At 43.6% G+C, this 15267-nt stretch overlaps 1 long non-coding RNA gene across 1 annotated transcript in view; it reads right to left on the bottom strand.

Annotated features, from left to right (window-relative positions):
* LOC143691984 (uncharacterized) overlaps nt 1–13624 on the bottom strand; it is a 48985-nt gene extending 35361 nt beyond the window's left edge. The window contains exons 1-2 of the long non-coding RNA XR_013179815.1: nt 13558–13624; nt 124–158 (exon numbers count right to left, since the gene is read on the bottom strand). This is a non-coding gene — a long non-coding RNA (uncharacterized LOC143691984). The remainder of the gene's footprint in view (nt 1–123; nt 159–13557) is intronic.
* Between the last annotated feature and the right edge of the window lie 1643 nt (nt 13625–15267).

Below are 15267 nucleotides of genomic sequence, written 5' to 3'. Positions count from 1 at the left end.
GGTTTTAATTCCTGTTTCAAACAAATGAATACGATACTTGGAGTATTTCAATACAGACACTGTGACCTAGTCATTTCAAATCACTTAAGAGGCCTTTTGTGAAACAGTAGAAAAATGACCCACCTTTTCACTCTTGCTGTTACTGGGCAATTTCCACCCTGCAGAAAGGAAATGAATTACAATTACCAGGGCTGGAAGTCATTCAGTAGGACAGAATGCGTAAGCCCAAACTCAATTTAATTTATATAGTGCATGTTTTTCTCCTTCTGTATCTCTGTATCCTACTTTTCTGCTCTTCTCTAAGTATGTGACAGTGGGGTACAGAATTCTAAACCTGCCCTGCTTTATTTTTTTCCTTCCATGTCTGGGTTGTTTGTCCCATAGACACTTAAAAAAACCCCAAAAAACCCCAAATAAATACCCTACAAGAATCAATACCTAGTCCAAGCTCTAATGTTGTCCTGTTAATGGCTAATTAAGCCAAAGGATAAGTAGCAAAAGCAAGTATTAGGAGGGCAAGAACATGCTTCAAAAAGATTTAAAGCCAACTGTAGTTAAGGCAAAACAGCACTTTGAATATGCAGCAGAGCTGAAAATATGAGGATAAACAAGAACAGAGACTGGATTCTGTCATGAGAATATCTGTTTCCATATGCTAGTATTTCATGTGGTGATGAATTGTACAGAAAGTATTGATTTCAGAAGGTCTTTCATACCTTGACTGAGTCCTTCAACAAAAAATATTTGACCTAGTATTTCTGAAAAAAATATATCAGAGATTTTAATTAAAAATTTAAAGAGAATACAGACTGGGATTGTTCATCTACACTCAAACACAGAGAATTTGGCCTGAACTAGTACTTGGACCGTCTGCAATACAGGTGGGAAAAAAAGGACAGTCCTAGTGAGCTGTGCTATAGAAAGGTCTATACCCTGAAGGCTGTCCTTTGCTTTGGCAGTTCTACTGCAGTTTCACTTTTAAAAGGCTCCCACTGGTGATCATCAGTTCCTGCTTAGAAAGCTTAATGCTCTGTCTCTCAAGACGTACGCCCTTGGGAAATTTTGGTGTTATGCTTCTTTGAAGGTCTTGCAGTATCACTAGTATAGCGGGATTCCAGATCTGTTTTCCATTGACAAATTTAACAGTCAGCACCTATTCAAATTTCTGGGATTGAATAAATCTAATGAACCTTTATACAGGTTAATAAAACAAGATGAAATAACTAAGAAAAAGTAAGTAACCCTACTGTAATTTTTCTTGCCTTTTTTTATCTGCAGTTCTTAAAGACTTTGCTATTTACCAAACCAAAGATGTTACTTTTGAAAAGATACCTGCAAGCTGAATTCAATGGCCTTTTGTCAGATCAACTCTCCTCCTGTCTAACGAGGAATCTTTTGTTTGATGCCACAGGTAGCATTCAGCATCACTTCCCAAGGTGGGAAGCTATTCTTTGTGCCCTCAGAAGGGATTCTGTGTTCTTCTAGGATGGCAAGATTACCTGACAGACAGCCATGCAGAAACAAAACACACTGTACTATAAACTGTCCTACTTGGTGATAAATTGTTAGTGACTGACTTTCTGCAGCACACAAAAGACTTTGTCTAATCTTGGCACACATAGGAGGAATTTGTAACCTCATGTTGCAAATATTTGTTGCTTTTCTTCATTGGTGATAAGAAATATACTCAACAGAGGAGACATGGTTTGGGGTTTATGTTGATGGGACATCATTATTACTACACTATTCTCTGACAAATCCAGGATCCTGGACATACAGCAGATAATACATCAGAGGGGCAGAATGAAGGAGGACATGTCCAACTTTTGCCCCACTAAGAGCTGCTTACCTCTGGATCAGCCCAGTGCACAGGCTTGCAGACACAAGGATTCAGTTGGGTCCTGATGACATCAATTTTGTTACTTTACTTTCTCATCATCCTCTATCAGGATTAGACCTCTCTAGGTGGAGTAAGGTCCATGAATTTGCAACCAGCAAAATATGTTATAGCATGAAATGGGAAATGGCTTCAGATGAAAAGTGCATTGTCACCCTAAGCCTACTGAAAGTATTTGTATTATCTGTTAAGTGAAGAAAGCACTCCACCAACATCCATCAATGTCTTTTAATCACAGAATCACAGAATGGTCTGGGTTGGAAGGAACCTTACAGATCCTCTTGTTCCAGCTCCACTGCCATGGACAAGGGACACTTTCCACTAAACCAGGTTGCTCAGAGCCTTGTCCAAACTGGCCTTGAACACTTCCAGGGATGGGGCATCTATGACTTCCCTGGACAGCCTGTTCCAGGGATTCACCACCCTTACGGTATGGAATTTCTTCCTGATATCTAATCTAAACTAACCATCCTTCAACTTAAGACCATTCCCTCTTGTCCTATCACTAATGGAATAGTATCTAATTTCACATCACTTTGAAGATCCAATCAAAAAAACAAGTGTGCAATCGAGGTATTTCAAGCTTAGATCTACTTGGTGAAACATAGTTTCAGATGAAAAGTGTATTGTCGCCCAAACAGAAAAGAGCTGCTTCAAAATTCTAATTTGGCTTTAAAACATAGGCAGCTAGAGAAAAAGCATATGTCTGAGAGTATTTTTCCAAACTAATGATTCAGCTTCTAGCTGACATCTAGAAAAACCTGGTCCAAAAATAACAGGAGAGGATACCCATATAGAGTTCTACTGAAAATTGTTTAATTTCCAAATTAAATCTTCCAATTAGCTCTAGCTATAAGTGTTTTGGTAGAATGTGGTCTATCTTTTAGGATATGTCAGGAATAGTCTAAAAGGATGTTATAGAAAAACTAGAGGTAATGTAACACATCTGTTATGAAACAATAACCCATTGCTGTCTCCTAGAAACAGAACTCCCCAACTGAGTTTTGTCCTACTTTAAAAAAGGCCTTTAAGAAAGCGTAATGATAAAAATGTGACAATGTGTGACAGTTCTTGAGAAAACAAGGAGGAAGGGACACTGGCACTTAGATTTTAGCCATGTAAATATGTTATTCTTGCAAATATTTAACAGATTGTGTCTCTGCAAAAAGCTGGAAATGAAAAGGTAGGGGAGTGAACACAACAGTGCAGAGTAAAGAAACAAGATAAAACATATGCTCTCTATCTCAGTCAAACGTGTAAGAACATTGAATTAAATCTGCAAGATGCTATGGGAAAGGAAGCAGGCTGTAAATGGCTGTTAATTGCAGACTGCTGTTAATTAACAGAAGCATCTCTTTATTCTTGATTTTCATTGCTCTGGCAGACAACTATTTTTGCTTATATATACTTTATATTAGACAAACGTAAAGAACACAGAACAAAATGTCTTTGAGAATAAGTGGGGCAAACTGTATCAGGTTTTCTCTGATTGCCTATTTCTGAAAGTTCTGTGTTGTAACAAACGACATTTCTCCTGTAACAAGACTCTCAGATGAAGAGCCCTTATAGAAGTTGATAAAGAAAAAAGACCCTACGTTTTCTTTCTGGAATTGCAGATGTTATCAATGTGATGAGAATGTGAGAAATACTTCCACCCCAATTCTGACTACGGACGAAGGCACCCAAAAGAAAACTGTGACATCCCAAAGTCTACCCTAGTTGTCTTAATATGTCCATGATGTCCAGTGGATCCAGTAGACATCCCTGGAGCAGGTCTGCCACTGGGGATACAATTGTTTTCCTATTGTTGCAGTATCTTCTGAAGAAGTACACTGAAGAAGGATCATAAACCTGGCAAACTGGTAAGGGGGACTGGTGACTCTCTTTTGCTGACACCAGTCAGCAAAAGAGAACAAACAAAATGAACTCACAGGAACTTCAGAACTCCAGAGAAACTTAAAACAAAATTTAGAGGTAGTGTGTGGAAGCCCCAGATGTATACCTGATATAGTTATGCTGTGTGGGCTCAGGTTACAGTTTGAATTCAACAAGTCTTGCTGATGATCAAGATTTTTTTCTGAACATAGATTAGTCATTTTGGATGTATTTTCAAAATAGTTCATGCTATAGGTAAAAGCAAACACTGACTCAATTAATTCTTTGCTATTCTTTGTACTGTTCTATCTTGGTGTGAAAATAGAATCATCCTGGGTTTTAATTTTCCTCATATTATCGACAGCACTGTGATAAAGCAAAACAATCTGTTATGGTGAATGCTTATAAATGGGGATGAGAATTGAAGTTAAAGAATAGGAATGAACTCTTTTGGGACTCTAATTCTAGAGACATTGTCACAGACAAGGTCTCTTTAATATGTTTCAAAGAATATCTTATTGTTATTTCCTGCCTCTTTGTATCAGTTGAGCTATTTGTGTAGCTTACTTTGAAATTAAATACTGACTGAGTGGCAACCAAGTTCGCAACAGCTGGACAGCCATAGCTGGATAGATTATGTATCACCAGAAATGTTGATGAAATTACTTCACTTTTTTAACAACAGGGCAGCCTGTTTGTAAGCAGGGAGCTAATGGAAATATGAATTGAAGGCTGAAGAAAGTGATAATAACTTACCTAAAAATCGTGCTCTTAGGACTTAATTTCTTGTCAGGTACAAAAAGTTCTGGATTGGGATGCCACAAGATGGAGGAGCAATACAGTGGATGGCTCTGGGACAGGGCGTCCTAGCAATGTAGGCACAGCCAAATTTGCTCGTTGGAAAAGGGCACAAAATAACTCAATCTGATACCTTCAGCAGAGCAGCAAAGTTAGCTTTGTCCCATCACAAGGGAGGAAGCTGACAGGGTCAGTACAGGCTGAAGAGCCCATACTGCACATAAGAGAGTGCAAATCCTCACAGGATTTCTCCACCAGACCACACAGCCACCCTTCCCAAACCCACTGGAAATTACTCTTCTCCTACACCTGCTTACCACCTTGCTCCTCCCACAGGTTTCCATGACCTCCTGACTCCCTGAACCTCCCTGGCAGCTTCGGTGAATGCTGGCTGGGAGGAAGCTGATATCCCTGTTTGTATTGGGAAAGGAAACAGAAAGTACTGGGCTGGTATGGGACATGGCACCCATGCTACAGAGAGCAGAGAAACAAAATAAACAGGACAATCACTGGGCTGTATGTGTGTCCTGCCATCTTTTGCCTTGCCAATGGGATAGAGAACTTGAAATTATGGGAGCAAACATCAGGGCTGGGTTCCCCAGTGCTGTGCACACAAACACACTGCTCGGGTGGCACTCCCCCTCTCCAGCCTGGGAGGGAAAAAAGGCAGCCCAAGGTGTCTGCCTCCTCCAGCCTGCATTTCATCTCACCCAGCTGAGGGGCTTTCTAAGAAGCAACCTCAGAGAGAGAAGGTGTTTAGGAAATGGAACATCAGTTTGAAACTCCAGGATTGATAGGGAAACCAATGACAACTGAAATACTGAGGGAGTAAACAGCAGTTTGGGAGGACAAGCACAAGAGAAACGCTGCAGGGTCATCCTCAAATGGTGCAAAAAGGCAGCAAGTTCTTGCAATCATTTTGATCTACATATAGAAGTCTCTTAGATAAATGGCCTCTATGGTGATCATTCTAATTTTGTTTTTCATGAAAAGCATCTTGTTTCTGAATACACAGTTCTCTCTTGAAGAACTGAACATACCGGACTTCTTTGTAGAGAACATAAAAGTGATTTATTTTTCTGCTTAAATGTAAGTTTTTGCAGGCTGGACCATCTTTTTCTCAGGAGATTTTTTCAGACAAACCCGACCCAAATTATGCTGCCAAGTGTTACAGTAAATCCTAGACTACGTTTGACTGAGGAAAAGTCTGAAATTAAACAGAAGATCTCAAGTGGTGTGGCTAATGACCTGTGCCAGCACTTGATCACATCACCTCTATCAAGGGAGCTGTGTACTTGGTTTTGTGTCCTGCTTAGCATGTGAGAGTGTGTCTTCTCTGGGGCATAACCCCAGTGGCAATACTTATACCCTGCCAACATGCTGAGCTGGGAACAAGAGGAAGTTCCAGGGGAGACTGAACCTATTTTACTTGTCTCTTAAACTGACTAATTTGACAAACTTTATCAATAATCAGAGAAAAAGCCTTTTGCAGTTTTGCCTAAATGATTTCATGATGTTCTTTTAAAATGATATGTCAATGGATAACAGGTCTCATAAAAATTTTAGGAAATACAATTAAGCCAAAAGACCATTTCAACAGAAGTACTGTGGGTTTGGAATGGACAGTCAATTACCTATAAGGTACCTTCTCAGAGATTACCACCATGTTTAAAAAAAAGTATGAGTTTTAGAATACAGTGTAACTCCTGCTGGTACTCCTTTACTGTAGTCTATTGTCCTAAAAGGAAATTAGCAGCTAATAGTTTTGAAACACTATAAAGCCAGTAGGATACAAGTGCAAGAACTGTAATGTATAAAGACCAACTTTTAGATGATAATAACTTGTTCTTGCTGCATCCTTATAATGCAATTTATTTATAGACAGTAAAATTAAAATTTGTTGCAACCAAACTAAAATACAGCTGGTAAAAGCTTCCCCTCCCCATTGTTGTTCTCTCTCTGTCTCTCTCTCTTTCTCTCTTTTTAAATCTTTAAAATATAATCAAGAGACACTGGCATATATTACAAACAATTGTTATTATTGTCTGTCAATATCGAAATGTGTTGGGTTTGTGTGGCCAGATTTTGGTAGCGAGGAGTTACAGGACTGGATTTTGTGAGAAGCTGCCAGAAGCTTCCTTCATGTCTGGCATGGCCAGTGCCAGCTGGCTCCAGATGTCCTCCTGGATGAGGCTGAGGCAATCAAACTTGGTGGTAATGCTTTGGGGATAACACATTTAAGGAAAAGAGAAGTTATTGCACAGATGTAATTGCGGACAGACAAGACTGAAGTGAGAGGATCAAGAGCCCTGCAGACACCAAGGTCGGGGCAGCAGGAGAGGCAGGAGGTGCTCCAGGCACAGAGCTGGGATTCTCCTGCAGCCCCTGGTGCAGCCCACGGTGAAGCAGCTGTGCCCCTGCAGCCCATGGAGGTCCGTGGGGATGCTGAGATCCACCCACAGCCCATGGAGGAGCCCCAGGCTGGAGCAGGTGGATGCCTGAGAGGAGGCTGTGAGCCCTTGGGAGGCCTGTGCTGGACCAGGCTCCTGACAGGGGCCTGAGGGCCAGTGGACAGAGCCCAGGCTGGAACAGATCTCCTGGCAGGACTTGTGACCCTGTGGGGGACCCATGCTGGAGCAGGCTGTGCCTGAAGGACTGCACCTGTGGAACTGCTCCACGTTGGAGCAGTTTGTGGAGAACTGTTTCCATGGGGTGGACTCACATTGGAGAAGTTAATGAAGAATTGTCTCCTATGGGAGAGATTCCATGCTGGAGTGGGGGAAAGACTCTTTTTCCTGAACAGAGGTGATAAACTGACTGACATGTGATGAACTGACTGTACTCCCCATTCCCTGTCTCCCCGCATCACTTGATGGGAGGAGGTAGAGCTTGGGAAGGAGGGAGGGATGGGGGGCAAAGGGTTTGTAAAATTTATTTTGCTTTTCATTATCCTGCTCCGATTTTTTAGTAATTACTTCAATTGATATTCACAGTTCAAATCCATTTTGCCCTTGACAGTATTTGATGAGTGATCTCTCTCTGCCCCTTATCTCAACTCATGGGCCCTTCATTATAGTTTCTCTGCCCTGTCCAGCTGCAGAGGGGAGTTACAGAGCAGCTTTGGTGGGTGCCTGGAATCCAGCCAGGGTCAACCCACTATGGCCTTTTTGGTGCACCAGCTGGGAATTTAACCCAGGTTGCAAGAATGGGAATCTTATATGATACCATTACCATGCAAATTCATTACTACCACAGAATGATTGGGGCTGGAAGGGATGTCTGCAGATTACCTAGTCCAACGCCTCTGTTAAAGCAGGTTTCCCTACAGCAGGTTGCTTTGGCTATCTTCAGATAAATTAGACTTTGTATTCTCTCTGGGCAGTCTGTTCCAAAACTTTATACCCCTCGAAGTGAAGAAGATTTTCCTCTATTCAGATACAAACTTCCTTCAGTTTGTCATGTTGTCCCTTATCCCCTTCCTCAAAAAAATTCTCACTGTCACCATGGTTGGTAATATTTAAGTATAGTGCTTTTCTCTCTCCTAGATTCCGTGCATAATCTAAATGCTGACTTTTCACTCCTATTTCTACCTTTTTGTCCTGTGGATTCCCCTAACTCTATTTCCAAAGATGAAATGGAGACTTCTGTTTTTTCAAAACCACTAAAGCATCACTGCTGTTTATTCAGGTTTTTTAACAGAGAAGGTTTCAATGTAAAATTCTGCATGCCCTAGCAGAATTTCAGAAAAACCTGCTGTGACTAGAGCAAATTTTTAAAGTTGTTATTTATTTAAAATAGGAACAGGAAAAATATGTCCTCCAATCTCAAAGAACTGGGAGAATCCTTACTGCATTTTTCAAGTTTGTGTATCTTTCAGAGTGTTTTATCATCAGATTAGACTCATATTTTAACAGGTGTAGTAGGAGACTGTTGCTGAGAAACTCTATCCTAGTAGAGCATGGTCACTGGGCATATGATCTCTGAAATCTCATTTTCTTTCCTCTGAGGAAGCTACAGAAAGTGTCTCTTGCCAACTATGCTTAAGGTAAACTGACACTGGCAGTTCCACTACAGCTTTCCAAGCTTGCTGGCAAAGAATTGGGAGGGTGAGGGAGCAAAATTTTTTCCAAGCAATGGTACATTTGTGCCCTAGTTATTGCAAGAGTGAACTAGGGGATGACAGTGAGGGATGTTTTCACTGGAGCTGGAGGCTATCTGGAATGGCAAAATTGTTTAAATGCCAATTATTTGCTTCATGAACACCTTTGTGCTTAATTATGACTACAGAGGGGCAGTCAGCTGGGAAGAATGGGTGCAATATATAAAACCTAACTGGAAATTTGTTGTGTTTCTCCTTTTCATTATCTCTATCCTTCTCCTACAGGCACAATATGCTTATCAGATGCCATTTCTGGCAGAATTTATGCTAGTTTTTATCATTTACACTATTAAGAATTTGACCATACACATTTTGTGAAAAACTTCATTTTACAATACTGATACTACTACTCCACTCAAGGCTTACTGTTCTTAATGCTCAATTTTGATGAAGATGTTGTGGTTTTAAGCCCAGCTGGAGATTAAACACCAGACAGACAGTCTCAACCCCATCTTCTGAGAAGAGATTAACTCTATGATGTCTGAAGCAAGGATACATGATCAGAGTGTTATTGCAAATTATGACACTCTTTGGTTCATGTAGGTCTTTGATCAACTTTTTTCACAATGTGCAGGTGATCCTTCTCCTCTGCTCAGCACTGTTAAGGCCACAGTTGAAGCACAATACTTAGTTCTGGGCTCCCCACTACTGGAGAGAGATGGGGCTATTGGAGAGAGTGCAGCCAAAGGCTGCGTTTAGATAACAAAAGAACTGGAGTGTCTTCTGTAAGAGGAAGGTGGAGAGAGCTCAGACTCTTCTGCCTGTGGAAGAGGAGGCTATGGATAGATGTCCTCAAGATGTACAGATATCTGAAGGGATAGTGTGAAGGCAAGGGGAAAAGGCTGTTTCCAGTGGCACTCAGTGACAGGACTAAGGGAACTGGGCACAAACTGAAACATCTAGGGGAGGTTCCTCCTCAACATCAGGAAATACTTGTGTACTACGAGGGTGATCACATACTGGCACAGGTTTCCCAGAAAGCTGCTGTACTCTACTTTCTTGGAGATATTCAAAGCTGTCAGGAGGTGGTCCTGGATAAGATGCTCTATATGAACCTCCTCGAGCATGAACATTTGACAAGTGACCTTGGCAGGTCCCTTCAAACTTGAACCACTCTGTCACCTCATGGACTTTCCCTTCAGTAATGATGGGTGCCTTCTACTCCTTTGAAGGCCCTTGTCAGAACTATGTCAAGATGCCCTGCTGGCACTGAGGAGGTGTCCAGAACTTCTCCTTTATATTGCAAGACTGCATATTGCCAGGCCTTTCAGCTGGGCCACTAGCTTTCCAGCAGAGGACACAACAAGCCTGATCTTAAAACAGCCCCTGATCTTGCTGCTTTTCATCAGCCACAGCCTCTGTGCATGGACTCCAGTGGGCACAAATGTAAGGCATGCAGGCTCCAGAGGGACCTTCATCCTGCTCTAGCAGCTCTGGCATGGGAGAGGGCAGCAGGTCTGGGCACTGAGCAAAGGCAGCACCTTAAGCGCTCCTCCATCCTCTGCCAGGCTGCATGGAGGAAGTGCTAATCTCTTCTCACTGGCATCCAGTGACAGGCCACATAAGGATGGTGCAAAGCTGCATCAGGGGAAGCCTGAACTTGATATTAGGCATCCTTGCTGCTTACATTCAGTGCCAAGTTCCACTCACCCAGCTCATGCCCAGATTCCAGCTGAGCATTTGGTGAGGTTTGAAATGCTGAATGAGGCCATAGGTACTGACACTGAGTGGGGACAGTTGTTTGTAGCAGCTCTTCACGCCCAGTCTCAGAGCTGCTGAAGGATTTTCCCCCTCCCTGCCAGGTTCAAGCATCCAGGACACTCAGGAAGTACAGTCACAGCAGCAGAGGTGGGTTGGAAGGGGACATCTCATTCCGGGAGGCTTTTCTTCCTGAAGGACCCGGGCATTTCCATCACCCCTCTCCAGGTCATCTGGTGGCTATGGTGCCTCTTCCTTTGCTAGTGTGACACCCACTACTGCAGTGGCAGTGAGGCAGTGAGAGGGAACCACTCATCACCAGCTCCCTGCAGGCCACTGCAGCAAATGGAGAGCATGGCCATGGAGCTGGACAACTACTGTCCCAATTTCCTGGACAGCTGGGAGGAGGCCAACTATGTGATGCATTGACTCTACCTGTGCTGCCACCTCTGCATCCTGTGTGGGCAGAGAACAAATCCATGCGCCCCTTCTGCCAGACATGTTCCAGCAGTCTGCATGTCTCTCTTGTCAGGGGAAAGCACTGGGTGTCAAGGAAGCTGTGGGCAAAGGTGACTGTGGTAAAGGATGACACTCTGAGCCAGCCACCCCAGATAGGGTCACAAAAGGCAGCAGTAGACTCCCAGGACTCCCGGTGCCCTGTCTGCCTGGGAGATAACTAAAAGGCAGTCAATGCAGCCTGCTGCATGCACAATTTCTGCTTTGCCTTTATCTGGTGATGGGCTGGGGGAGGGACACCTGCAAGCAGTCTCTGGGGAAGTTGCCATACTCAGTGGGAGGGGGCAGCCATTATGAGGAGTATGTATTTGGCTTTTCTGCCCTCCTGCACAGCAAGATTGCCATGGAGAGGGCCTGCAGCTAATCCTTACAGCTGCACTACAACTTGCACAGGTGGCCCACCAAAAACCACTCCTCAGCTGACAAAATGAGGCTTGTGGGGACTGACATCACACAGAGGCAGTGCACAGAGGCAGGCAGAGCTCCCCTTCCAGCAGGCTCCCACACCAGACGCTTCTCTGGAGATGACCATGCCAGTGTGAGAAGCACTGGGTCAGACCTGCGGCTGCTCCAGACCCAAACGATAGCAGGATGTAGCTGCAGCCCCTCAGCATCCCCCTCTGTTGCTTCCAATAAAGACCATGGTGTGTATGTGTTTCACAAAGCTGTTGATTCTTCAAGAAACATCTGGCATACTTTTTATGGTATTTATGGGCTATCAGAAAACAGTGGCATAACTTCTACTGATTGTGCATGATCTATCTCTGGTTTTATGCTTTTCCTCCTCTCTGTGAATAGGTTGCACTACCCTGCACTTTCATGCCTTTCAGATAGTATGTACTGTCAACACTTAAAACCCTGGCCTTCCTCTCATGCCATAAGCTTCTGGGTGTAGCATTTTCCTTCTTCACAGTATGCCTAAAGTACTGCTTTCCTACTTAAATTTTTCTCAGAACAACTAGGGGAACTTGGACTAGTTTCAGTAATGCACTAGCTGGTACAAAATGTTGTCATGTTAGCAGTAGCAATTCAGGTCACTCACAAAAAGTGCTTGTTCTGGCTCTGTTGCCATTTGCTTTGCCCTCTTATATTGTAGCTTATCAAAAGCCCTTGAAAATGGCAAAGTTTTTTTATTACGAGATTGGACGCCAGGTTATGATTACTGACAGGTACCTGAGTACTTAAGTAAGCACTTCCGAAAAGAACTTACCAGGAGGCAGCTAGGAGGGAAGAAAACACAGATGCTGGGTTCCAGTAAGCCTTCATATTAAAGGATCACGTTCCCTGTAATGGTACTTAACAAGCGTGATTAAAGCCCACATGCAGAACATTCTTTTACAACACAGCATCCCAGCAGAGGATAACTTTGCAAGTGGGCAGTTGTATCCTTTTTTGTAAGCTGGGGACACTGCATGGGAACAGAGGATTGGAAAAAATTCTCCCTGTCATCAGTAATAAATGTGACCCCCTCCTGAATAGATCTGGCTCCTTCTTCTAAGTAAACTTATCACTGCTTTTGCTTGCTATACCTCAGGCTGCAATTGCTATTGTGCTTAGCCAGCTTCTTTGAGCTCTCAACCTCCATTTTATTGCATGATACTTGACGTCTTTCCCAGTCTTAACTATTCTACTAATCTATGTATGTGTAGCACAGCAATGACCCACTGTCCTTTCTGCCTCACAAAATAGCTCTTGCCTACAATGACACCAGGCTGAGCTCATTTTCCTGCTACATGAAATAATTCACTTTTATGATGTTTTAGAGCACTGTAATGAAAGCTTCCTTAAGTAAAGGGCAATAAAGAGATTTGGTGACCAGAGACTTAAACATAGGGCTTGAATAATCTATCTCTTGGTTCCCTCCTTTTCTGGTAGAATGTAAATTGTGCTTCTCTCTCCTCATGCAGCCTGCTCATAAGTAAGTTAAAGTTAGGAGTAAGGGAATGTTTCACCTCCCTTGGGCTCTATGGGCTAGCATAGCCAGTAACAACCTACCTTCAAATTAGAGAAAGGTAAACTGAGGAGGTGCCTCAACACCCTCACAGAGAAGAATTTCCTCCTGGTATGTAACCTGAACCCACCTTCAGACTGACTCCTTTAACTCGCTCTGTTGCAGTCCCTCGGCAGCTCTCCCGCAGGCTGTCTTCGGGCCCTGGCAGGCCGCCATGGCGCTCCCCCTCAGCGCTGCGCCCACCTCCCGCCGCCATGGGTCTCCCCCGCGGCCCTCCCCTCACTTCCCGCCGCCGTGGGGCTCCCCCTCGGCCCTCCGCTCACCTCCCGCCGCCATGGGTCTCCCCCGCGGCCCTCCGATCACCTCCCGCTGCCATGGGGCTCCCCCTCAGAGCTCCGCTCACCTCCCGCCGCCATGGGGCTCCCCCGTGGCCCTCTGCTCACCTCCCGCCGCCATGGGGCTCCCCCTCAGAGCTCCGCTCACCTCCTGCCGCCATGGGGCTCCCCCGTGGCCCTCAGCTCACCTCCCGCCGCCATGGGGCTCCCCCTCAGAGCTCCGCTCACCTCCCGCCGCCATGGGGCTCCCCCGTGGCCCTCAGCTCACCTCCCGCCGCCATGGGGCTCTCCCTCAGCCCTCTGTTTACCCCCTCAGAGCTCCGCTCACCTCCCGCCGCCATGGGGCTCCGTGCCCGGCCCTATTCTCCTCATAGCAGTGTGCTTCTAGAGGGACACGGCACAAGGGGCACTTGCAGGGCTGAGATTTCTCATTTAAAGCATTTGGAGACTAATGATAGGCTGTTCTATGGGAATATTACAGACTCTGGCTGTGATTAGAGACTAACTCTCTTCAGCATATGAAACCTCTCCCTAGTGTTTTTCAGTGAAGCTGGATGTAACACATGAATAAAGTGGTGTCAGCTTGTGTTACATTACCTGATTGCATAGCCATTATCATGCTCTTGCGAATGAAAGTATGGTTGATTGCATGTTCAAGTAATCTCTTGACTCTGTGTTAAGAAGCTGTTGCACCAAACATGGTCTTCACTTGATTGAACATGCTTATTCCTACCTACATCTTAAATGTGAAGGAATGATCAAACATGAAATCTGGAGAATTTTTTTTACACTAATGTTTCAACTTAATTTCTAATCAAAACTTAAACCGACTCACAGATTTCATCTAAAATGTCACTTTTGTTGTTTTCTCGAAGATCTATTTGACAATAGTGTTAGAGTTCTTTGAGCCTAAGATACTTGGCTTCCCTTATCATAAAGCACTCTGCTACTGTTACTGTGCATTTTTGCAGCTTAGCTCTTTGCCCTGCCGTGTGTTGCAGACTAATTCCCGAATATTGCAAAACAAAAGAAGAAAAACATTCTTAAGGCTTTATCTTGACCTGAATGTTCATGCTGACTTATATGATGCAAGTTTTGAGTAATTAATGTACCTTTGACAAAGCGAACACTAGGGTCAAAAAAAGAATCCAATGTAAATGTTGTGATCGTCATACAGTGGCTGCCTCTGGTTAATGTAGCTTCATATTTCATTGTGTCAGGAAGGTTGCAAATAATTTTTTCTCAGAAGGTCAGAGAAAGAGGTGCAGTTTAAAAAAAAAAAAAGTAAACAGTTCCCTGGGAAACTAGTAAGAGAAGGCATATGAAGCCTTAACCTTCAGATGAGCCTTAGACAAGGCACTGCAGGTTTTCCCAGACTGGAAATTCCTCATGAGAGCATTCCTTCTGCAGCTGTAATATCCTTTGGCTGCCTTGTCTCAGTCAAAATGTGGCCAAGGGTTTTTGTTTTCTCTTGTGTTGACTGAGTGGTGTGAGGGTTAGGGAGACAGACACAAATCACAACAGGGAGACAAAATTCTGATCAAATGTTGAGGGATTTTTCCCCCCGTGAGATGATCAAACAATGACAAATGTTGCCCAGAGAGTTTGTGGACTCTCTATCCTTGAGAGTACTCAGAATTCAACTGAATGTGACGGCCTGAGCAGATATGTGGTCAGGTGACCTCCAGAAATCCTTCCCAGCCTGAGCTATTCTCTGAATCTCTGTCTTATAAAGGTGACATGCCATTTTCCGGACACAGAGGGACTTAAATGAGCAAAGGGCGTAAAGAAAGTAAACAATTTCTCATAAGAGATCTGGGAAAATTCAAAAGTGAAAGTCAGGGAAAATCAATTTGTGTGAGACACAAGATCACAAATAGAGACTTGTCTCTTCTATCAACCATAGCCCAATACTCTCATTCCTTTGGTTGATGAGGACTGTGGGGGAAAAAAAGTTTATTAGAAGAGGACAAATTTTTCTCATGGTGTTGTTTGTCAGAACAAAATAATCCTAAAGCTCATCAGTTGTGATATTTAC

Source organism: Agelaius phoeniceus, chromosome Z, assembly GCF_051311805.1.
Source record: "Agelaius phoeniceus isolate bAgePho1 chromosome Z, bAgePho1.hap1, whole genome shotgun sequence".
NCBI classification, from domain to species: Eukaryota; Metazoa; Chordata; class Aves; order Passeriformes; family Icteridae; genus Agelaius; species Agelaius phoeniceus.
Note: the sequence above shows the minus strand (reverse complement) of the source record. Positions and strands in the feature narration are given on the sequence as shown.